Below are 25,614 nucleotides of genomic sequence, written 5' to 3'. Positions count from 1 at the left end.
TCGGCTGTGATTGTTAAATTGTTGTCTCGCCTGCCTGATCTCTCCAATTTCGAGGAGCCTCGTAATCAAGGATTATAGCAAACTTTCCCATAACCCCGCCCCTCTACCGTTAGGCGAGCTAGTCGGTCCGTGGCGAAAAAGGCCCGTGTTTGTCGTGAATTTTGCGTTTCGCGAATTGATACGTGAAAGACCGTATCTGGCGCCCACTTCCAGATATCGAAACGGCCTCCGCTTCGCCGTGGCTCGCGCAGGAGCACCGTCCATCCCGGCTCCCCCAGACGCGAGTACCTTTTCCCGCTCTCTCTTTTTGACGACGTTTTCGCTCCCCTTATTTCTCTCTTCCATCCGAGGAAAAATTCTTAAAAATTGAAATACACTTCGCAAAAATTTGGCGCCCAATGTGGGGCCACCGCGTTGAAAATTTGAACCGCTAAACGTTGGAAGGTTTCGCTGGGGAATATTTATGAGGAACCGCATCTTGGAAAATTTTTTTTGGGCATCTTAAAAGAACTTTTGGACTCGCGTAATTAGGCTATCGTTTCGCGGATGGTATTATTTCGTCCATTGTCTTTTTTTTCCTTTTCTTGTTGCTCGCGTCGTTTCGTTTCGTTTAAATTATTTATGTCCGTTTCGTTTAAAAATTTCCGTTTAAACGTTCGTAAGGGAAATATCGAGAAGGATCACAACGTACCTTTCGTTGTTTCGAAATTCCATAAATATTCGGGGAACTGAAAAACAAGGTCGCCGGACGGGATAATAACGGCAGAATAATACTGAGAATAACACGACGATGTCAAGTATAACGGCTGTGCGCAAATATTATTGTTCTTGAACGACTCAACTGATACTCTCGCGAGGAGTATTAAATTTCTTTTTTTTCTCTTCTTTTTCGTTAACCACTGTCGGACTATTGTCGAAATTTTGATCGATTCGAAAACTCTGAGATTGTCGACGATCGGTCTTTAAAATATCATTCAGTTCGATTACGTTTTTCGCTTTTAGCTTCAATTTTTTTCCTCGATTATATTTCTCGCTGATTTTTTTTCTGAGAATCGTATGAGTCAAGTCGATCCAGAAGACGATTGGATCTTCGTGTTAAGTCGCGAACAATTAATTCGAGAATTACAGCGGTGTAGACTCCCGACTGAGGGGAGTTATTCAATTCAGACTGCACGGTTATTACGTCGCGTGCGAAAAGACCGAAGATATAACGCGGAAGGCGGGATGTCGGACGAGGAGCGCTTGGAGGTTCTGAGGGACACGAGAACCCGGCCTAATAGCCCGATGGATCAGATGAGACCGTGCACGTTGTCGGGTTCCCCTGTCACCCCCCGATCGAACGGACGAAATTCGACACCCGAAAGTTCCGCGAATTCCGCGATGACCGCTTATAACGTCATGCGCAAATGGAATCTCAAATTCTCGGGGACACGAGGGGAAGACGCGGAAACTTTTTTACTTCGTATTGAAGAAGGCCGCGAATTAGTTCCCGTATCCGACGAAGACATCTTACGTTGTTTGCCATTTTTCCTTACCGGTATGGCCTTGCATTGGTTCCGGGGTAGACGTGATCGACTGTCGGATTGGGCCACCTTTAAAAACGCGTGGAGGACTCGATTCGGAGACCCGGATTTTCAGTTCGCTCTTCGCGAAGAGATTATGAGAAGGACTCAGGGAGAGCATGAGTCTGTCGCGGATTTTCTGACGTGTCTTCGTGCTATGTTTGATCGGTTGTCGCCCCCGTGGACTGAATCGGAACAAGTCAGCAGTGCGTTTCGAAATTTATTACCGCGCTTGCAACAGTCGATCCGGAGAAATGAAGTGGAATATTTGGACAATTTAGAGGATGTCGCGACACGCGTGGAAGCTAGTCATCAACTTTCGCAACGATATCGAGCCCCTCCGACTCCCGAAAAGTCTTTATTTCCGGATCTCGCATATCACGCGCCGCGCAACGCTAAGCAGTCCGGTCAGAAATACCCTTGCCGCATTGAGTACGTCGACCGCTAGTCCGGAAACAAAATCTAGTTCGCGCGCCGACAAAAGAAATAAGAATCGCGCAAATCGAGCCGCGATCGGGGTGGAGGCCACCCCGTCGACTTCGTCGTCTTCGGAGACGACGGCTGCCGACACGAGAACTCCGCGATCTCCCAGCTTAAAATGTTGGAACTGTGACGATATCGGACATATTTCGTGAAATTGTGCCGCCTCTCCGCGCCTACACTGCTATCGTTGCGGTCGAGCGGAGGTGACCTTACGAACGTGTCCCGACTGTTCGGGAAAAGAATAAGGGAGTCGAATAACGGGGGGGACCCGACTCCTATTAAACCCCAACCCCCTTTTCGTGTCGTCAATTGTTTTCGTGAATTTTCGTTAAGTACTTTCGGGTATCGTGATCTTTCATCTATGTTATTTATTCGTGTTAAATTATTGGGAAGCGAAATCAGCGCTTTAGTAGATTGCGGTTCGACTCGTACGTTTTTGGGTCCTAGTATTGTCGAGCTAGTGAACCGGTCAAAATTACAGTTTCGAAAATCGGATGGCCGTCGAGTAATCACTGCCACCGGACAAACGACGCGTATAAGGGGGGAGGTGGTTCTTCCTTTTACTGTACTAAAGAAAACGAATTCCGTAATAGCGTATGGCTTACCAACGCTAGCCGTACCGTGTATACTCGGACTTGATTTTTTGAGAATATTCGGAATAATAGTTAACTTTGCACGCCCCGAGTGGTATTTCGAGGATGAGCCGACTGTCGTATATCATTTTGAGGAACAGCCCCGGGACTCGATTTATCACCTCAGTATAGCGCTCGAGAATTCAGTCAATAGTAAATCGGATAATCCTTCCGTATCAGAAAACACGAAATTAGAAAACCGAAAATCGGAAGACGACGGGCGAGAGGTTACTCGTGCCGCGAAAACAACCTCTAATCGCGAAAGGAAACGAGATCGGCTATCGAAATCTGACTCGCTTACCTGATGTGGTTTACATGAGTTGTCGTCGCGAGAAAATTGTCGATTGACCGAATTTTTAAAACAACATATCGTGGGCGATCCGGATAATCCGGGAGCGACTACTTTGACGGAGCACCGAATCGATGTCGGCGGTCACGCTCCTATTAAACAGCGGTATTATCCCGTTTCGCCAAAAACTCAAGAAGCGATCTACGCTGAGGTCGACAGAATGTTAGCGGCGGGAATTATTGAACCGTCGAGAAGCGAATGGTCTAGTCCCATAGTCATGATTAAAAAACCTAACGGCACTTATCGATATTTTGCTTAGATTTTCGAAAATTAAATAGCGTTTCGAAGAAAGATGCGTACCCCTTGCCGTACATGAACGCAATTCTCGATAAATTGCGATCCGCGAGATATATTTCGACTATCGATCTGAACCAAGCCTACTTCCAAATTTCGCTCGAGAAAAATAGTCGCGAATTAACGGCAGTTTACAGTACCAGGAAAAGGGCTTTTTCATTTTACCCGAATGCCATACGGTCTTACCGGGGCACCCGCAACTTTTCAGCGTTTATTAGACCGACTTATTGGTCCGGAGATGGAACCACACGCTTTCGCCTATTTAGACGACATCGTTGTCGTGACGCGTACATTTGAAGAACATTTGGTCTGGTTAAAACGCGTATTAGATCGGATCGGAGAGGCGGGTCTTACGATAAACCCCGAAAAGAACAAATTCTGTCGCAGGTGAAATATCTCGGATTCCTGACACAACAAGAAGGGCTCAAAGTAGACCCCGATAAAACCGCATCGATTGTCGCATATCCACCGCCGAAAAACATCAAGCAATTACGACGTTTTATCGGAATGGTGTCTTGGTACCGCAGGGCGCGACGTGCTTAGAACCGCTGACTCGTCTCCTCCGGAAGAATTTCTCTTGGAAGTGTGGGGATCAAAAAGCCGCGTTTGAATCTATTAAATCATGCATTATGTCGCCGCCTACGTTGTCGTGCCCAAATTTTGAATTGCCGTTCGTGGTACAGACAGATGCGAGTTCGGTCGGATTGGGAGCCGTGTTGACGCAGGAATCGGAGGGCGTGGAACACGTAGTCGCGTTCGCGAGTAGGGCCTTGTCGGAGGCCGAAAGGAAATATTCTACCACCGAGCAGGAATGTTTGGCCGTCGTGTGGTCTATTAAGAAGTTTAGGCCGTATCTGGAGGGGTATCGTTTTAAGGTCATCACGGATCATAGCAGCTTGCGTTGGTTGCACAACTTAAAAAATCCCACGGGTCGACTAGCACGATGGGCTCTAGAATTATTAGAATATGATTACACAATTGAACATCGTAAAGGAGCGCTACACCATGTCCCTGACGCGTTGTCGCGAATATATGAGAATACCGACGAACTGTGCGCTATCGCGATCACAGGAGATAATTGGTACGATGCATGCGTTCGATACGTGGGAACAGAACCGCGTAAATATTCCAGTTGGAAAATAGAAAATAACTAGCTTTACTTTCGAAAACCGAACGCTGTCGTATCGCAGGTTGTGGACGATTTCGAACAGTGGAAGTTAGTAATTCCTAAGGAAGAGCGCGCGGATATCATTCGAGAAGCGCATGATGTGCCACAGTCCGGTCACCTAGGAGTCGAAAAGACGTATCAGCGCGTAGCGACTCGTTATTTTTGGCCGCGTATGTTTGGCGAGATCGCGGATTACGTTCGACGGTGCGATACCTGCCAGAGGACGAAAGTGGAACAGAATGTCCCGAGAGGGTTAATGGGATAACGAACGGTCGAAACTCCGTGGACGGTTGTCGCCGCGGATATTATGGAGCCCTTTCCGCCTAGTAAGAATGGTAACGCGTATATTTTGGTTATTCAAGATCTTTTTTCATGAAGTGGATCGAGTGTAGCGCACTCCGAAAAGCTACCGGGAAAAAAATTCGCGAGCTATTAGACGAGTTAGTTGTCAATCGTTGGGGCGCGCCGCGAATCCTCTTGACCGATAACGGGATCGAATTTGTAAATCGCGAATTACAAGCGTTTGCGGGAGAGTATGGTATCGTTCATACGACGACGGTACCGCCTTACCACCCTCAGGCAAATCCGGTGGAACGCGTCAACAGAGTGCTTAAGACGATGATTACGGCATTTCTCGAGAACGATCACTGTGAATGAGACGTTCACTTAACAGAATTTAGATTCGTGTATAATACGGCGTATCACACGTCCTTACAGGCCACCCCTGCGTTTTTGAATTTCGGCAGAGAACCTCAACCGGTTAACACCGTGCGCGGGAGACACGAACCAGCTGTCGAAATTGCGGAGGCTAATCCCGATAATTGGAGAGAACGTATGGAGAGAATACAGGCTTTGCGAGATTGGGTAGTGGAAAATTTGGAGGCTGCGCATAACAAACAGGCACATTATTATAATTTGCGAAGACGAGAGCATCGTTTTGCGATTGGTGAGCAAGTTCTAAAGCGGCAACATGTGTTGTCGTCCGCCGCTCAGAACATTTCGGCTAAGTTAGCGACTAAGTTCCACGGTCCGTTTACTATCGCGAAAATGTTGTCACCGGTCGTATACGAGTTAAAAGATAGCGCGAATAGAGTAGTAGGCAAGGTACACATTAAGGACTTAAAGCCATATAATGTTCCACCTAACCCTCCAGGATTATAAAGGAATGTCGCGAGAGTTCTGGGAGAAACACTGCGATATTATTGACGTGGTCGATGAGCTTAAGCCCGGCTTCTGGACTGAACTGACAGACGAGTATCGAAAGATGCGCGAAGCGCGCGTCACGACTCGTGGCGCCGTAGTGCGCGAGTTTCCACCCCAGAAAGAAGCCGGGGTCCAGGTTGTCATCGCCACGAGGGACGCGACCACCGAAATCGCTTTCGAGCTGGGGCGTGATGCCGCGACCCAAACCGCCTCGACAAGCCAGGAACCGAACTCCACGATCGAGGACGACGAGGAGCTTCCGCGCTGGGAATCTCCCTGGGGTAGCTCCCTGAAGCGGGCTTCCCCGCAATGGCCAACACCATCCTCCGGACTGTCCACATCGGACCTTGACTCACCCGAGGGGTGCTGGAATTGTGGGTCCTGGGCATTTATCATGTAATTTTGAGCGGAATTTTTCACTTCACTTTTCACTCAATGATTTCACGTGAACTTTTTGACGAATCACTGTGCGATTATATAACTAAATCTTATATACTTAATACTAAATTTCATTTATGTATTAATTCATGTAATGTACATTTATTTTGTGTAATAATTGCATTCTGATGCAAAAAAAATTGTATTTTGAAAAAATCTCATCAAGAATCGAACCAGCAACGTTTGATGCTACGAGTCTGACACGCTGTCGCTGCGCCACGCGCTCTTCGATAAAACGCTTTATTCGATTTGCACATAAGGTGCTCGAAAATCTTTAATTTTGATTTTCTCGCAAATACTTAAGAAGCGCAACTTATCCCTTTACTCAATATTATTTGACATAAAGATCTATCGCTACAACGAGTTTGGTTAAAATCGATTGGTATCATGTCGCGATGTCCCCTTGTAAGAGCACGGTGTGCAATTGCAACGTGTCCAATTGTACTGTGCGCCAATGAGCCACTCCCACTTTTCTAAACCTAGTTCTCTTGACATCAGATATCTTGGTGTACACAAATCCAAATTAAAAATCCACCTCACATAATCTAGCATTATCTTCTCTAAACCCCTCTTTTCTTCCTAACCCCATATTTCCACTCCATATGTCATTACACTTTTAACCAAATAGATAAATAGCACCCATCTTCTAAAATCACTTTTACACATTCTTTCTCCTAGCCCCCAAACTTTGTTAGCTGCCAACTTTCCCTTTCTTTCTAACTCCTTTATATGATCTTTATATTCCCCTTTCCTATTAAATGTAAATCCAAGATATCTGAACAGTTTTACTTCTTCTAGCTCTTTATTTTCCCATTTCCATTTTCCTAATTTTTCTTTCCCGCTCCTATTAAATACCATTATCTTCGTTTTTTCCGTATTTAACTTTAGCTCTTTATCCTTTAAAACTTTTTTCAGTGTATCTATCATGTCCATTAAACCTTCCCTATTTTTTGTCAAAATAACCATATCGTCCGCATACGGTAGCGACCAAATCCTCTCATTACCTAATTTAATACCTCCTGTACCTCTTTTCCGCATGCACCTATCTAAGTCCGCAATATACAGATTGAAAAGCAGTGGGCTCATGACACATCCCTGTCTTACTCCTTTCTTCGTACTGAAAGCTTCCGTCAATCCATCCTCAGTCCTAATCGTCACCCTTGTGTCCTCATACATCCTCTTCACTCTTCCAATCGTGTGCTTCTCAATTCCTAATTCTTCTATTATGCTCCATAACTTCTCTCTTCTTATGTTGTCGAAAGCTGCTTTCAAGTCCACGAAAAGGGCAAAAACCTTTTTTTCTCTTTTAATTTTCTCTCTCTCTCTGTACTATATGATTCAATATAAAGATATTGTCCATTGTTCCTCTTCCTTTCCTAAATCCTCCTTGACTCTCTGGCCTCGTACCTCCAACCTTTTTGTTTCTTCTTCCAGTTTCCTCCTTATCATTTCAGCATAGATTTTATATGCTGAACAAAGCAATGAAATTCCTCTCTGAAATAGTTCTCTGTCTTTTCTTAATCTCCTTTTTTATATAACGGTAAAATTACGCTTGTTTTCCAATCTTCTGATAAGTTATCTCCATTCCAGATTCGTCTTAATAACTCTGTTAATCCTTTCCTTATTGCAGCACCTCCATACCTCCAGGCTTCCATCGGTATACCATCTATTCCCGGTGCTTTCTTATTTTCCAATCTTTCTATTGCGCTTCCAACATCTTCTATAAACTCCACATCACCTCTCCTATCTTCGCCTTCCTTAATTGTCTCATCCTTTCTTCCTGGTTCTTCTCTTTCCTTAACCTCTGCTCCATTTAATAGCTTCACAAAATGTTTTTTCCAATCTTCCTTTCCTGTTATTTTTTATCCTCTCTTTTCCTCCTCTTCTCTTATTTATATATCTCCACACTTCAGATTCATTTTTCAGATCTTTAAGTTCTGATTCCTCTTCTTCCTTTCATTTTTCTTGTTTCCGCTCCAAAAAAATCTTCAGTTTGCTCTTTTCCTCTATGTATTTCTCTCTTGTGATCTTTCCTTTCTTCCAATTCCTTAAAGTCCTATGCACCTTCCTTTTCTCTCTCGTACACTCTCTATCCCACCATTCCTTGTGGCCACCTATTTTCTTTCTCTTCCGTCCAATCTCTTTCTTTACCATAGCCTCCTGAATCATCTCTTTTAATTTCCTCCAGATTTCTTCTGTTGACTCGTTACTCAGGTATTTAATCCATTCTGCCCTTTCCGTTTTTTCCTTGTAAAAGGTCCTTGCTTCGTCATCCCATCTTATTCTTGTCTTCATTTCCGCGGACCTTTCCTCCTCTTCTTTCTTCTCTTCCCTCTCCACCCTCATCTTTACTGTCATAGGCATATGATCCGAGTCCACTTTTTCCCCTACTTTAAATTCCTTAACCTTATCTACACAAATTTCGTTCGCTATTACATAGTCTATCACTGTATTACCTCTCGCCCCTATATATGCAAACTCTCCCTCTCTGTCTCCGTTTACCGTTCCATTCAGAATATATCCTCCTATGTCCCTAACTAAATCTAGTAGATCCCACCCGCTGTTACCTATAATTTTATCCTAACTTTTCCTGCCTATCCTTTCTTCTTCATCCTCTATTCCTTCCTCTCCTATCCTTATATTAAAATCGCCCCCTATTATAACATTCTCCCCCCTATTTTCTTCTACTATTTCTCTTATAACCTCTTTGATACTTTCCCATTTCCCTTGATTATATACCGATACAATTATTAAATCCTTTCCATTTTTCCCTTCCTTCATTCTGGTTACTGTCCAACCCTCCCCACATTTCTCAATCATTTCTTCATCTTCTACCCCCCCTCCTTTCTTGTTTCCTATTATAAAACCTCCCCTTGCTCTACCTTTTTTATTATCCCTTTTTGCATATCTGCACTCCCACATGTGAATATTCGGCAAATATCCTTTTAATTTATTCCAACCCTTTTCCTCTACCCACGTCTTGCACAAGCTAATAAAATCAAACTCTTTAATATATTCCCAAAAATCTCTGTCCTTCTTTTTCAACCCTGCAACGTTCCAAAAGATCATCCTTAGCTCTGAGTTTATTTTCTTGCTTCTTCTACCTCCGTCCTTCCTCTTTCTTTTATCTCCCTTTGCCTCTCTCTCTTCTCCGTCTCCTTCTCGACTCTTTCCTAAAAATTCTTCCTTTTTCTTATCTCCTCTCCCTCCTCGTTCCATACGTACAACTCACTCTCTATATACATAAATAAAGTTTATATAATTGATTAGTAACTATAAAAAACAAGATAAAAGATTAGAATATCTTTTAATCAACATTTTTCAAATTTTCTTCGCAATTCCTCATTTATAATTTGCTAATTATCTGGATTAAAATTAAAATTCCGTTAGATTATGATTTATGAAGAGAACAATTTATCGTTCTATATATTATCTCTCTAATAGATGTGTGCTCTCTAATAGTGTGTGTGTTCTATATATTATCTATCTAATATATAATTCGTCAAAATCATTCAATGTTCAAACGTTCATCGCGCAAATATTATTGTTGACTGAGTGATACATACAAACGTCATTTTTCCCGATTCAGTCTGTAAAAAATATCTAATTTAGAAAATTGTATGATATGTTGTGTATGTATTCTGCCGATAGGATAGAGTATCATATTTTTCAAACTGATGAGGGTCGGGGGTAGTTTTTGAATAATTGGCGAGGGTACAAAATTTAAAACTTTAGAGACGGAGAAGACGGATCGCGTGCGAGACGAACAAAGGCTTGGAGAGAGAGAAGGAGAGAAAAAACAACTTTTGTCATTGTTTCGAGGCGATTCGATCGATGATTCGTAAAGTTCGCCTCTTCAAATCGCCTTTCTCATTACACGGAAAAAAAAATTAGCTTTCACAGCTAAAAACTAGGTCCTGTAACTAAACTTCGCTTGTATTATATGGACACCTAAAGTTGTAGCTGCGATATCTATTTCTATTAGCTGAAACATTTGTAACTGTGGCAGCTAAAGATTTAGCTGCAGTACACATTGCAGAAAATAGCTATGGCAATATGCACAACAACAATTAGTAGTGATGCGCACGTTAATTAGCTGTTAGAGCTATAAGTTTTAGTCCTATAGCTATTATTTTAGCTATATCAGTATCATAGCTAATATTTTAGCTAAATCTACACAAATGACGTTGTATATTCGAGGTATATCCTACAGCTAAAATAGTATCAAAAATGGTATAAACGCGATAGCTATTGACTGTGCTCAGCAGAAAAAACAGCTTTGCAACTGTTGTAAAATTTGTGAATCTAATTGACGCATGCTTTTAATTTTGACTGAATCTAAGAGCATACGTCAATCAGATTCACGAATTTTACAACAGTTGCAAAACAGCTTTTTCTGCTGAACGCAGCCAATAATTGTTAATTCTATTGGCGGAGGCTAAAAAATAATAAATAAATAATAAATAAGAGAAATTATAAATTATACATATATATGCAAAAATATTTTATATTTACTTTTCTTATACACGTATACATGACTATTAATTCTTATATAAATTATATCGAATCTAATACGATTTTGCATTGGTTTTACGCCATTATTATTAGTATTCCTATTTTTTTATTTTCTTAAATAAATGAGAAATCAAGAAAAGTAAGCGTAAACGCTAAAATTAATATATTAAAATGCAAAATTGTATTTGATTATAATATATATTGCAAAACTAATTGTGTTAAATAGAATATTAGCAACATATTGTAAGAAAGATTACTTAGAACTATGTGAAATTATTTATATTTAATATTATAAATCTTAATTCTAATTAAACTATATAAGTATAATAAAATGATAATGGTATTATAATGTTATAATATTATTATCACTTTATAATAATGAATATAATTGTGTGTGCTTTATTTATGTAATATTAATAAATAAATTTATATATCCAGTTTAACATAAAATAAATCTTTTCATAAAATATATGATATTATACACAAAAATATAAACAGAAAAGTAGGATATAAAAAGTATATGATTATATAGGATGATGTAAAATAACATATCGCTCACCAGTTGCCATAGTATAAACGAATAAAGGAAAAGAATACAGTAAGTCTTCATATTTAGTAAAAATCCACTTTGTACTTCGTTCTACTTCAAAACCACCAATATCACAATTAAGACCCATATTTAAAAGAGAGAAACAAATAAAAAAAACGTAGGCATGATTGCAAATAAAATACTTTTGGAAAAGGACTTATAATTTTTTGTATTCTTCAATCAAAGCAAGAGCATTAGAAGTACGTTGAGAATTTTTATGCTTATCCCATAAAGTTTCAAAATCATATATAGCTCTTTACAAAAACATAAAGAGTTCCTACTTCGGGAGGATATTGAAGGTTTAAAGCATTACATGATTTAAACACGAAGTCTACACTTTTTAGTGGTGTTTCTACCTGATATCTTAACTCGTTGATTATCACGAAGCACTGATGAATTTCATCAAAGTTGGGACCAAGTATCACTGCAACGGGCTGTGAGGTCAGACCAAATGATTTCAATTTTTTCGCACGCTCTTCTAATCTAGCATCCTGATCAGTAATTGTCTGCAAAATATAAACGTATTTCTGGTATAATATTTTAAAAAATTCAAATTTTATTGTAATATAACATAGATTTTAATTCCAAAGAATCTAACGTGTGGAAAAGGAAAAATTGGAAAGTGTATTCAATTTAATTGCATATTTACCTTCACATGTAAAAGAAATGCTTCTTCACATTCTTCTCTAGAAGGTTTCCAATCTCGTGGTTTACCTTTTTTTACTGTGATTATAGGGAATAAATGAGGCATTAATGATAGAATTACAACTTTGGTACCCTCTGTAGAAATATAAAATATATTACTAGAAAAATAAATTAAATATAATTATTAGACAATATCACTATAAAATAAAGTATTAAAATCTTACCAGGTGTCGCAACATTATCCAAACGTTTTTTAGCTTTAGAATTTACTCTATTAGTTACAAATTCTGATAATCGTGGCCAAGCAATATAAAGTTTTAAATTACGATCTGGATGTAATATTTCAAAATCTTGTTCCAGCTTAAAAAAATATTTGTATTAACATTTTATTTTATTTCAAGTGCAAAAAATTTTATATATATGTATATGTATATACCTGTATATGTTTTGTGAATTATGTTCAATACAATGTTGTCTAAAGTAAAAAAGTGAAAACTGTGATTTAAAAATCCATGCTTTGAATTATTTAATAGATACTATAGTTACATGTTATATACTCACTAATAGATAATCTAATGGATCAGAGAGAGCTGGAAACTAGCCCATATACTTATGGCAAGGCTGATTATTATAAGATCTTGAACTCGTTTTTTTGAAGTCTGAATTCAGTATGTAATTACTTTTTGCTATGGTATAGAATTATTCTTCAGCCATAACAAATATTCTTCATAATTGGCGAAGTCATCATCACTCAGCTCATCTATAAATAATGATAAAATATTAATAATATTTTTTGTAAATAATTTGTTGTTATAAACATTATTTATTGTATAGATACATATATACACAGAACAATATATAAACACAAATGTACGTATATTACTAATATAAATATCTCTAAATTCATGTTTTTTTTTGCAACATATTTAAACTTTTCTAAGCAAAACTTACTTTTAGTTACAATTGTTGTAGTAGGTATAATAGACTTTATAGCCAACAAACCAGCTTTGATAAGTTGTCTTCGCATAGAATAATATTTTGTAAGAATTTTACCTCTTCCTTGTGATTCCCCTTTTTTATTCTTTATATACCAAACACTCTACAAAAACAAATAATGTTAATAAGATAATTGCAGACAAGAATAACAATATAAATTGTATATTTATGTTATTTATTTCTGTTATTTTTATATGTATATAAATTGTATAATTGTTTTTTATTATTTTTATATATATTTTGTTTATTTTATATGTATTATTTTTATATGTGTTTCATTATTTTGTTGTTGTTGTTGTTGTTGTTGTTCTTATTATTATTATTATTATTATTATTGTTATTGTTATTGTTATTGTTATTGTTATTGTTATTGTTATTGTTATTGTTATTGTTATTGTTATTGTTATTGTTATTGTTATTGTTATTGTTATTGTTATTGTTATTGTTATTGTTATTGTTATTGTTATTGTTATTGTTATTGTTATTGTTATTGTTATTGTTATTGTTATTGTTATTGTTATTGTTATTGTTATTGTTATTGTTATTGTTATTGTTATTGTTATTGTTATTGTTATTGTTATTGTTATTGTTATTGTTATTGTTATTGTTATTGTTATTGTTATTGTTATTGTTATTGTTATTGTTATTGTTATTGTTATTGTTATTGTTATTGTTATTGTTATTGTTATTGTTATTGTTATTGTTATTGTTATTGTTATTGTTATTGTTATTGTTATTGTTATTGTTATTGTTATTGTTATTGTTATTGTTATTGTTATTGTTATTGTTATTGTTATTGTTATTGTTATTGTTATTGTTATTGTTATTGTTATTGTTATTGTTATTGTTATTGTTATTGTTATTGTTATTGTTATTGTTATTGTTATTGTTATTGTTATTGTTATTGTTATTGTTATTGTTATTGTTATTGTTATTGTTATTGTTATTGTTATTGTTATTGTTATTGTTATTGTTATTGTTATTGTTATTGTTATTGTTATTGTTATTGTTATTGTTATTATTATTATTATTATTATTATTATTATTATTATTATTAGACACGAGCTAAACTTACTTTTTCTTCAGTAGGAAATAATTTTTGTACTTCTCCGCTTAAAAATAATGCTCTGCTACTCGTAATACTGGAGTTTATGTTAGGTGATAGCTCATTACTAACAATTAGTTTTGCAAGCTTGTTTCGCATATCATTATTCAACTTTTTTTCTTTCTGGTATGAACTTAGCACCAACAAGCCTTCAGATTTTTTTAACACAGTTTCAAGATCCTGCAATGATAAACATAATAATAAGAAACATAACAAATTAAAATATTATTGTTAATGTAATATGTAACATTCTTACATATTCATCATCAGTCAAACGTCGTTTCAGTGATTGATTTTCTTTTTTTTCAAGTGATGCATCTAATCAGAAAACAGTTATTATTGTTTAATAATCGTTAATATTAAATGATTAGATTAGATAGTTCTCTGTTCTCACCACTAAGTTCACTTGTTGTAACAATAGAGATGTTGTCTGAGAGACTATGCTGGGTTTCAGGTAATGATTGTAGATAGTATATAACAATATCTTGAGTATTTGTATTACACTCTATATTTTTTTGTGTAGTTTTTTCTATTTGTTCCTGTTGTACTGATGGTTCTTGATGAATTATATTAGAATTTTCCGGATATGATTGTTGAATCTTAACAAACATTTATGCCAATTTTATTTATATAGAAATATAAATTGCCTCAACAAAGAAATGTATAGAAAATGTAAAATGTAAATGAATACCTCTCTTTCATTTGAAAAATATTGTTTTACAATACTTTGAAATTTTCTTCGAGGTCCTATACTTGGGATTAAACTTTTCAGATCTTCTTCTGTTAAAATATTAAATTGATCTATTTCAATTTCTTGAGCTAAAATGCAAATAAAAAATACATATATCAGATATATCAGATTTAAATATTAAACAGTAAATTATCAATAAGACTATTTTATGTATTTTATTATATAATATTTTTTTTCTTACTGTTTGTAATGAATAGTTACAAACGACAAGAGAGAAAAACTTAACTATCTCAAGTAACAAGATAGGAATTAAAACAAACATATTATAAAGAAAGTTCTAACACTGTGCAAAGTATTATAAAACAATTTTAAATAATTTCAGCAACTAATATATTATGCAATTAATAACTACAAAAACATAAAACTACAAAATAACACTATACTCTAATGAATATATTAAGATAATACGCGTGAAATGTTGTAATTTGGTAAAAGAAGAGAATAGATTGTCGTGAGAAAAGGTATATTAGGTCTTAGCAGAATGATTTGCAATGTTCAAGACAATATTTATAAAATGTTTATATATTATTAGTATTATTAGTCATACACTAAAATTGTTATTTTTGAATATTTACATACATACATTTATTTCTTGTAAATATTGTTTTCGTGTACATATGTAAATCCATGTAAAGCCTTGTGTCCACGATAACAAAAATCGATCCAAGATCTTGGTTTAAGAAATATATAGCAAATCAACTCGCAGTTTTTATGGAAGAGCAGCAATTTTATTACACATTTCTTAGACCGAGATTTCAGATTGATTTCTATTATATGAGGTTGAAGACCTGAACACAGTATTATGCCTTACTTAAAACAAACACAATTAAAACATTAGGCAAAGAGCATGAAATCATTGGCTTGAAATTACAATCATTCTACTAAGGCCCTTGCTCTTGCTTTTTTTGTCGAAAATAAGTTAACCTGTACTTACCTGTAAAATTCGCTGTTATTTCAGAAGAGAATCCCCATTTTGTTAATAAACTACACGCACTTATGTCTGACATATTCTTGAAATAAGCTTCAAAAGACAAGAAACTGTTTAACAAAATATTACGTCCGTCTAATATGCAGCAGAGTTTAACGTATTGCGTGTTATACTGCATGTACACTACTGTTGCGTCATACACCGCGTCGTTGAAAACAAAAAACGAACGTCGACGAAGAGATATATCAGATAGCTAGGACAGCTAACTTTTCTTGTATAGCAGCAAATTTAGTAGCAAATATAATTTCAGCAAACATGATTAGCTATAACAGACAAAATTTTCTTTTCCGTAGATATATTAAGTAGCTAGGACAGTTAACTTTATGTTGCTAAATAAAATGACTGTAACAGACATGCGACTATCTACGATATTTTGCTACTGCATCGGCGTATTAGCAATAGCAGCAAATATTTGTTATGTAGTAGCAAATTTGATTGCTATAGCAGCAAATATAGTTTCAGCAAACCATAATTAGCTGTGATAGAAACAATTTTTTTTTCCGTGTAGTTTCAATTAATAATTCCTCCATGCTGTTGACGTGCTAATTTCTCCTTGTATAGTCGTCAACCAACAGGTGCCCCAATATCAAGTTATTTTCTTCATAAAGAGTTGGAAAGGGGAGAACGAAGAAGAAAAGACTTGGAAAGATTGTTTACCGAAGAAAAAAGAGAACGCTTGTAAAACTCTTGTCTCTATCGAGCGAGAAAGGAACAAGTTTGACGCACCGCGTATTGGGTATATGATAGAGCGGAGGGAAGATCAAAGTACGGATATCGTTCTAAAGTATGTCTTAAGATGCGCTGGAGTGAAACATGTCGCTTGTCGACACGTGAAAGTGGAAAAGTTTTCAACATTCATTGCGGGAAGCCGCTGATCTTAGGATTATTGCCACGTTACGTAATGATATTGACGTTTCTACGCTCCCTCAAATAAATCTTGTATCTTAGAAGGGGAGCACGCTATACATACATTAGTGTACAAAAAAATACGCTAAAAATATAACTGAAATTATTCATTATGTACGGTCACATATATCTTCCGACGTGGTTTTTATACAAAAGTCGCCTCGCTTGAGCCTTTATTTCACCGATATTTAATTATAAAATTGTCTCAATAAAATTTTGACGGAATAATTGCGATGGAGGAGAAAAAAAACGAGTAAAATCTGAATAATACGAATTGACTTACGAGAAGCGCGAACGTGTAATTTTTTATCGCACAATTAATTAGAAAAAGCGAGCGAATGAATAAGCAAGTGACACGTAAACGTCGGCGTGAAAATTCAATTTCCCGCAATATTCACGTACTTGATCACCCGCGAGCATCAATTTTGGGACGCCCATTGTGCCGGCGGACGGCACTAATAAATCCGCCGTCGTCTTAATTAAATCGAAGGAAAATACATACACGACCGCAAATTCGATCGGGCGCGTTCGGAAAGTCGACACCTAGCGAAATTTCCTTTGACCGGTAATGACTTGTAATTACGGGGTGGAGCGTAGAAAAATGATTGCCGCGGAGAGAAACCTCATTTCTCGTGCCATCGATCCGAGGGAGGCCACCCTCCTCTCCACCTCCTTTCCTCCTTTCCGTTCCCCGCTTCTAAATATCTATTATGCTCCGCGTTCATGAGGAGCTCGGGCGACAATGTTTCGCTCGGCAACTTTTATTTCAGGAAAGTTACCCCCGAGATAGATAAGTAGGGTAGTCGCGCTCTGATTTAACGATCAAGTCCCGCGCCCTCACGTGCCGCGTATTAATACGAAAACTAATGAACGCGTATGTAATAATCTCCCTTTTTCACGGTATCCGTCTGTATTAGTTTCCCCATCAATTATCTCAACATTCTTTTACAATAGAATTTCATATCGAGATAAGCGCGTTGAACCGATGCAGTAGTATAATTAATTCCTTCTTCGAGCGCAAACGTTGGCGGGAACCAATGTTATCCGGTCTGCGAGACAAGTATAAAGGCGGAAATGCAGTTGCACGCGACGGATATAACGATGAGCTTCCTCTCACACCGAGAGCATTTTATTTTTACGACGCGTCCGTCGCGTGCGGACTCGATGCCGTACATAACGCGATTACCCGCTATGCTACTTAATTATATCACATCAGATAAATTTTACAGCGAGGTGAATCAAGGCGGAAGACACTTTGCGAGCAATGATTTCTATTTTAACAGCGTTGAATTTTCCATTACAGAAAATTCCTCTCGCCGATTTCGTTATCAAGCGCTCTCTCTCTCTTTTCCTGCTTGTTAAATATAATAATCATACGGCTGCTCGAGCGCGAGAGATATCCCTCGCAAATATTTATTACGCGCCCGATTTGCCCTCGGCTGTTGATGACTATCACTCCTCATTGTTCGCTGATCGCTTCAAAGAAACGACTCGACTATTTCCATCACGCGCGATAGAAACTTTTGATGGGATTCAAACTGATCGATACATCGTTTATGTGTCCCACTATTGATTTTCTGATAATTCCATCGGTATATTACGTTGTCAAATTTTCCCATGTACCCATCGTAATTCCGCGCAGCCTCTCTTATTATAGGATAAACGGATTAAACGCGTTAATCGCGTTTCAAGATTTTGCACATGCATCGCGCCGATTCGAAAGTTGCGTCCGCGTCATTATTTCCCGACTGAATTCATGCTAACGATTCGCGCTCGCACATCTTTTATTGGATCGTTACTCGCGCGAGATTACAATGCCGTCAGGAACAAACGTAGCCTGCGGGCATAGCGGATGTCGCCATTTGTTCGAGACGTCATTTTTCAGAATGCACCATTTCTGTAATTTATATTCTTCATCGGTGACGGTGAGGCGTGCCAGCCTATCGCTTCTCTCATTCCTCCGACCTGTCCTCGTGACTTTTCCATCGTGACGAAAATTTAAGACTGCATATCGCATTGTTTCTAACGATGGACGAATCTGGATATTTCGATCGTTCGTATCTCGCCAATGCAATTTTGCTCCGAAATTTCTGCGCGCAAAACGTTTTATTACCAAGCTCCAAGGATACTTGATATTTTCCTCGCATCGCGATGCAGCAAACAATATATAATACGTATCTAGATGATTTATATTTTATATGATTTCTTTTCTTTGTAATATTGTTTTTTCCATTCTGTTTTTATCATCATATTATAATATTGTATAAATAAATTTTATTTCAAATTTTCTTTTTTTGCAAGCAGATCTATGCAGATACGAATGATGGGGTAGATGAAAAGGGAGAGGGGGAGAGTGCAGGGCATGTTGAACATAACAGAAAGGAACCAAGAGTGCATAAGAGCACACGTGACCGCGTATGATGAAAAGCGAGGAGAGTCCCTTATATGCAATAACCGATGCAATTCGTAAAAGTGGCGATAAATCATTTCGACCGTAGGTGAATTTCGAGATCTTCGTGCAAAGTGGGTCGCGAGTTTCGAAAGGATGCTCTCCTCCCGATTTGACGCCGGAGATAAGTAGGTAGGTATGGATATTTAGTCCCCGGCTGTGCGCCTGGAAACTATTCGCGGCCCGTATTTAGAGAGGGTAGGAATAATTTGGGTCACACGAGTCTAGCACAATCGCCGATCGTAGGGATACCAAAGCATGAAATTCAATTGAACGGGTAAATTCAGAAAAGACAACGGACCGTAGCGTTGCCGATACGTAGAGCGGGACATCTCCCTGTTCTTCGTTTTGTGCATGCGAATGCATTCCGCTGAAAACGATACGGACGCGGTATATACAGAATTTGAATCCGCAAATTTGAATCTAATCATGCAGAAGGGAGAAGTATATCCAGTTCTTGGGAAAAATAAAATTTTAATAGTAAAAAATAAAGACACGCAACACGTGATTTTTGGTGACAAGGCGATTTAAAAATACGGCAAGATGGAGAGATCTGAGAATTACAAATGAGAAAAAAAAATGCCTTGAACAGTCACAGAGGGAGAAATTCAGACCTGGTAAAACCGACATAAGTCAAACGGGCTTTTTTGGCATCGAGACTCCTTGCGTGAGTGGATCCATTTCTGAAATATTCCATTTCCACGCGACGCGAAATTCCCTACTTTTTCAAATTTTATTGTCGACGAGTGAGAAACCCTCGCGGAAACGTCGATAGAATTAAGTACACCGGCGGTAAAATACGCGTTATCGTATTCGCCGACTATTCATACACGAGGCGCGATCTCTATCGCGCACGCTCGAATGGCAAACGTACGCTGTTATGTCCATCTCAGTCTTTTATGTACACAACCGTATCCGGTCGATTACTAATCTCGCTTAAATAACAATCGGCGCGACAAACGCGCATGAAACAAGTCGCTCCCGCCGAGATGACCCACTTGAAAACCGATACGCGGAAAGCATCTTCGCGGATCGATCAGTCGATGGAAATACGCGCGAATGAACGTAACCGTATATACGAGGCTCGAGCCCCGCGGGATGCGGTATAAACGGCGATAGACGTCGATTCCCGGCTGATTTGCGTGACTACGCATAATAATCGGACGTATCCGGTCGTTCGTTCGTTCGTTCGTTCGTTCCTATCGATGTCTCGAGAGCGCCTAGTACACGACATTCGCCCGCTTGTTCCTCTCTCTCTCTCTCTCTCTCTCTCTCTCTCTCTCTCTCTCTCTCTCTCTCTCTCTCTCTCTCGCGGTCTAGCCGAAGTTTCCTTCATTAAAATAGTCAGTCAATGCTCCGAAGTGCATAAAGCATATATAAAGTGAATAATTATTCGATGGACCGAATGGAATATATGCATGCGCGTGTGCACGTGTGTATGTAATATCCCTAGCCGCGCGTAGCGCGCACGGGGCGTCTGTACCTGTCTCCTCCTCTAGAATAATGCGCATATTAATGCAGTAGGGTATAAATTAGTTGGGATCTGACTAGACGAGCCGGCAGCTCTCGGATACACGCAGAGACGAAAGGCATCCCTCTCCACCCGCATACACGCATACATACAAAGTCCCTCTCTTCCTACCGCGGCCCTTCCTCGCCTAAAACGCCGGCGTATACGTGCGGCATATGTGTACTTATAAACGTGACAAGTAGGACAATGAAGGCTGCACGCGTTCTACGTGTTTCCTGGCAACCTCTGCTCTTGATTTATCTAACGCTGTTGCGACACCCGCGAAGTCGCGCCCGAAAGCATTCCCTTTTACGCTCTATAAGCGAGATAGAAACGGTGGATTTAACGCGCGCGATGAGTCAACTCGTCTACTTTGTAACGCGCGCTTTTCTTTAGGCCGAGTGGCAGAAAACTAAGAATAAGCTGCTTGCTCGGGAGATGACCCAGGTAGAACATGAAACTCATAATGACATCATTATGACGTCATCATGATTTTATTTATCACTTAAAAGTTACCTAAACAAAAATGATTAAAAAATGAGTTAAAGATGACAAAAAGAATCATAAATTTTTAAGTTCAATAATCGCATTATGTAATTTTAAAAAGATTATGTTGCTTAAATATAATTAAAATATACATGAATAATTAAATAAACAAGTATTGCGTAATATACTTATTTATATATATATAAATAAGTCACTAAAACATTGCCAAAAGTATATCAAATGAGATCATTATGATTTTTCTATGACTTAAAAATGACTTTTAGATGACGTCATAATGATGTCATTATGAGTTTCATGTTCTACCTGGGGAAGCATCTGTAAATACGATTCTCTCGAAAAATATCGCTGGAATACACGTGACACGAGGAAAGTTTGCGCTCATCGAGTGCGCATAATTTTTTGCATCTCGCATTAATGCGTTCCCGAGAAAGCGATGATCGGCGGCTTCATTTTTTTTTTTTTATATTTTCTCGACGAAAAGATTATTAAACTCCGATATAATCGGATAATCGGTTTTTATTCAACGATCGTGTTGACGAATTTAAGCGGTACAAAGCTGCGCTTGCGCGCAGATCTCATCTAAAAAATGGTGGAGCCATGTTCGGGGATTAAAACATGTAAATCCATCAAGGTCTCGAAGTTTAATTTTCGGCCGGGGATCCCGTTCGATGCGCCGCGCGTTTCGTGTGTAAACGAAAGTACAAATCAATTTTTCAATGCGCCACAGAACGCGCTAAATCTCGAAAACAGCGACGCGAACAGGATACACAGGCGAATGAAATGATATTGCATCTGGCTGTTGCCAATATTGAATGACGATCGCCCTCGCGACTGTTTTATACGCGAACCATGACGCGCGAACACGTGCAAAGTCGATTGAGTTACGCGCGTCCCGAGTCATTTTCTCAGCCAACGGAAGTTGTACGTCGCGCGTTTCGCGCGCGATTAGTTTTTATCGCGTTTGCATGCCATTTCAAGACGATCAACGACGAATGACGATGAAGCAAAGCTATCGCATCTGCCGAGTATTTCGGATCGCTTTGATCGCCTTTTAACGGTAAACCTTATATTTTAGCCCGGGACTGCGCGAAGCAAATTGGCGAAGCTAGAGGACGAGATCGATCCGGTCCAAGTAATTTAGTGTCGGTCGGTTCTATTTCAAAAGTATTATCGAATTCAAAACCGATCGACTCGGTTACCCCGAAATACTTGATAAATACGAATTAAACGCGCCGAAACGTAAACGCGATTTTTCAAAATTCTAGACGAGATATTCGACTCGATAAATGTACGCGAGGCGTTTATTATCGTCATCTTTAAAATCGTTTAAATATTAATTTAATACATATAAGCAATAAATCGGATAAATTATAAAACAATAGACCAGTATGTTATTTGATATTTCATACGTATTAAAGATCGAGATTACGTCATTTTTGTCGAAATGAGATCGCAGAATTATTGACGAGATGCGATAATTATCACTCTGCGCAATTATATCGAGCATAACTGTTAATTGTTTGGTTATACCACGTCGATATAATAGGCTGAGCATTAATAATTCTATTTGCTTAATCAACTGTGACATCAAGAAGTATTTGTGCCCGGTGATTATGGATCGCGTATTGCACCAGGGTTATAACGGACCACATGTCGAAGAACTAATTGATTAACTGTGCGAATAAATCATTTCGCATAGTCTTGGTAAATAGTAATCTATCAGTTGTATGTGTATCTGCGTTAACGTACCGTTAAATAATTAGGTGTATCCACATATATATTCAAATATGTTTATTATATGTATATATTTATTTTTGGAAGTCAAATAATGTCAAATTGAGCATATTAATTCGCAAGCATCAATCATTTTTTTAATATTTATATCGCACGCATAATAACGCAATAAGCGATTTAACTAATGATTGATAATAATTTTCAATAATTGTTTCGAGTAAATTTAATTTCGAGAGATGTACTTTGAGGAACGTTCGAACATTTAACATGTCTGTGAAGAATTACATGTAGCCATAGTAATTGTATCCAATTATGTAAGAACCGTGGTCTTGCAAGAAGGTCTGGTTTGAGAGACTCGTTCGGAGAATGAAGCGGAGACTTCCGCAATGGAGCTTCATGGTGCAGGACTAAGTCAATTTAATCAAGTAATGCACCTAGTACACGGTGCAGCTTGAATAAACCTCCAGGAAGACATTAAAATGGACCGCGATCCTTATAATCTTCGTTTAAGCTATCTACTTTTATAAATATAACAGATAATTATGGATTTTCCGCGACGCGACGCAGATGAATTCTTAAAATATCTCTTCGAAAGAGTGACACTTCGATTTATTTCGAGGCATCAAGCGTTATAATCTTAAATAATTAAGAGTTTTATGCTCGATTACGTCATCGTAAAGATGTATGTAATTTTTTTCGTACAAGAAAAAAATATTTACTTGAAATTTACAAAAGAAAATTATTCTTAAAAAATATCTTTTTTAAAAAATATCCAGGATATTTTATAAATGTAGGATAATATAAATTCTCGAAATTGCACGATCTTCTTGATTACACGAAAACATTAAAATGTTTCAAGGCGACACGTTACTCTGTGGAGATTTTTTTTTTCGCAAATTTGTCGCGTATACGAAGCATTTTTCAATGTCCTACTTGCCAGCGACGAGAGGGTAAGAAAAACCGCCGCGCGTACTGAATTTGATATAATACTTGGCGCAAATGAACTTTTCTATCGACTAATTACAAGAGCAGGAAATTTACGTAAATGCCCTGAACGCCCAGAACGAAATAATTAAAATTAACGAGCCAATTTTTGCACGCCCGTTATACGAAGGCGGTTCGGGCTGAGCATGGCGCATTTGATTAAAACCGAACGATTAGATGAACGGGGTCACATTTCCCCGTGACCTTATCAGTTATCTTAAATTGGCCCATTCGCGTCTAATTAAGCTGTTGGTAAGTTTCATGATTAAAGTCATGTAATCGCGACAAAATTATTGCCACGCGTTCGCAACACATGATCTCCATAATAAAAAATTACCCGCTTCAAAAATCAAGACGTTGAGTAAATCTCTCGTATTTGTTTACCATATTGTTTTCCCGTATTTACCGAGGCGTTATAGTACGTAGGCAAAATGATATTTGATAGGAAAATTGGACGCAATTCTATATACACACACACACATATTGCAATGAACGTCTCACTGACAGTCAGCGCAATAATTTGAATAACGTTGTATGTATGACCACAAAACTGATTACACTCCCATTAGCTGCCGATATCGATTCCACGTGTACCACTTGTATCTATATACGCATATATAACTAATACCGCGTATTGCTGCCTCGTCGCATAAATGCGCTTTTAATATTTGCGATACATACGGGAAAATAAATTGATTTAAAAGCAAGATAATTCCTTTATCGATTCCGACATATTGCAATATCATCCTACAACTGTGTTTCTATACCCAAACCGAACAAATATTTGATTTTTGAATCGCACGTATTCTATTGACTTATCACAATATGGTAATGTTTGTCATATGTATTTCTATAATAAAAAAATATAACTGTAACCGAGAAGTAGAAATGCGAAATAATCGGTATTGAAATAATTATATTGTTATATCTAAAAAGGAGATGAGCTTTAAAGTTACACAATAAAATAAATTTTTAATTTATTTCTGATCCCAAATTACGAATTAAAGAGTAATAATGCAGCAAGCTTGTTATAATAAAAAAATGTTATAATTTTATATAAATATTTATTTAATTATATAATAATTTATTTCAAAAACTAAAATTTTATTTAAGTAAATATATAGAAATGCATAGAGATTTGCGTTATTTCACAAGTGTGCATTTTTATATGTGCATTTCAATCTCTAATTAAATTTACACAACATAGTGAATCAGGATTCTTCTTCTATAGTTTCTACTGAGAAAAAGAGAGAGAGAGAGAATTTTGACATTTAAAATAAAAATAGGAAAAAACATGGAAAAGATAATGGTTCAGTCTGAAAATGAGTACATTATTTAAGAGCTATTATTCGGCTCGTTCGTTACAGCCCCCATGTAATTACATGCCCGATAGAAGAACCTACGAAACCATCTTCGAATTGTCCCATAAGTACTCTTAATGCCTCGTTGTATTCAGAGACGGTTATGCCAGTCAGATTCTTCGAATCGTCTTGGAGATGTCGTCAATTCCCGCCGTACTCGCGAATGGCATTACGTCAAAGTAGGTAGATCTGTCCGTCGCGAGATACATGGCATTGTTACACAAAAGATAAACACTATGAACTGAATTCCATTTTACTCAGTAATGGAATGATCGAACGAGCCCGCCGAAGGCGGGTGAAGTTCGATCGAGATTATATTTACCGTCTCGTTCGAAGATGATAGAGAAATAATAATGTAGTACTGCTCCGCAGTGCTCAACTTCACAACATATTCAGAGTGTAATTTATTTAAATTTGGGCGTCGTTCCGCCCGTCCAGTCTAGGT

At 37.7% G+C, this 25,614-nt stretch overlaps 1 protein-coding gene and 1 pseudogene across 6 annotated transcripts in view; both read right to left on the bottom strand.

The window, feature by feature from the left end:
• The window catches only part of LOC145959213 (neurotrimin), a 402,237-nt gene that overhangs the window by 361,617 nt on the left and 15,006 nt on the right, over positions 1-25,614 (bottom strand). The window lies entirely within an intron of this gene.
• LOC145959204 (uncharacterized) lies at positions 11,047-18,957 on the bottom strand (annotated as a pseudogene). The gene is made up of 10 exons (XR_014434937.1): positions 15,665-18,957; positions 14,671-14,798; positions 14,374-14,578; positions 14,236-14,297; positions 13,950-14,159; positions 12,830-12,977; positions 12,440-12,638; positions 12,103-12,238; positions 11,883-12,013; positions 11,047-11,739 (listed from the first exon to the last, which is right to left on the bottom strand). The product of XR_014434937.1 is annotated as an uncharacterized LOC145959204 (transcript).

The sequence above is a fragment of the Camponotus vicinus genome, unplaced genomic scaffold (genome assembly GCF_025532165.1).
Source record: "Camponotus vicinus isolate PSW18456_S1 unplaced genomic scaffold, iyCamVici1.0 SCAF_1, whole genome shotgun sequence".
NCBI classification, from domain to species: Eukaryota; Metazoa; Arthropoda; class Insecta; order Hymenoptera; family Formicidae; genus Camponotus; species Camponotus vicinus.
The sequence above is the reverse complement of the archived record's forward strand: the minus strand, read 5'-3'. Positions and strand labels throughout refer to the sequence as shown.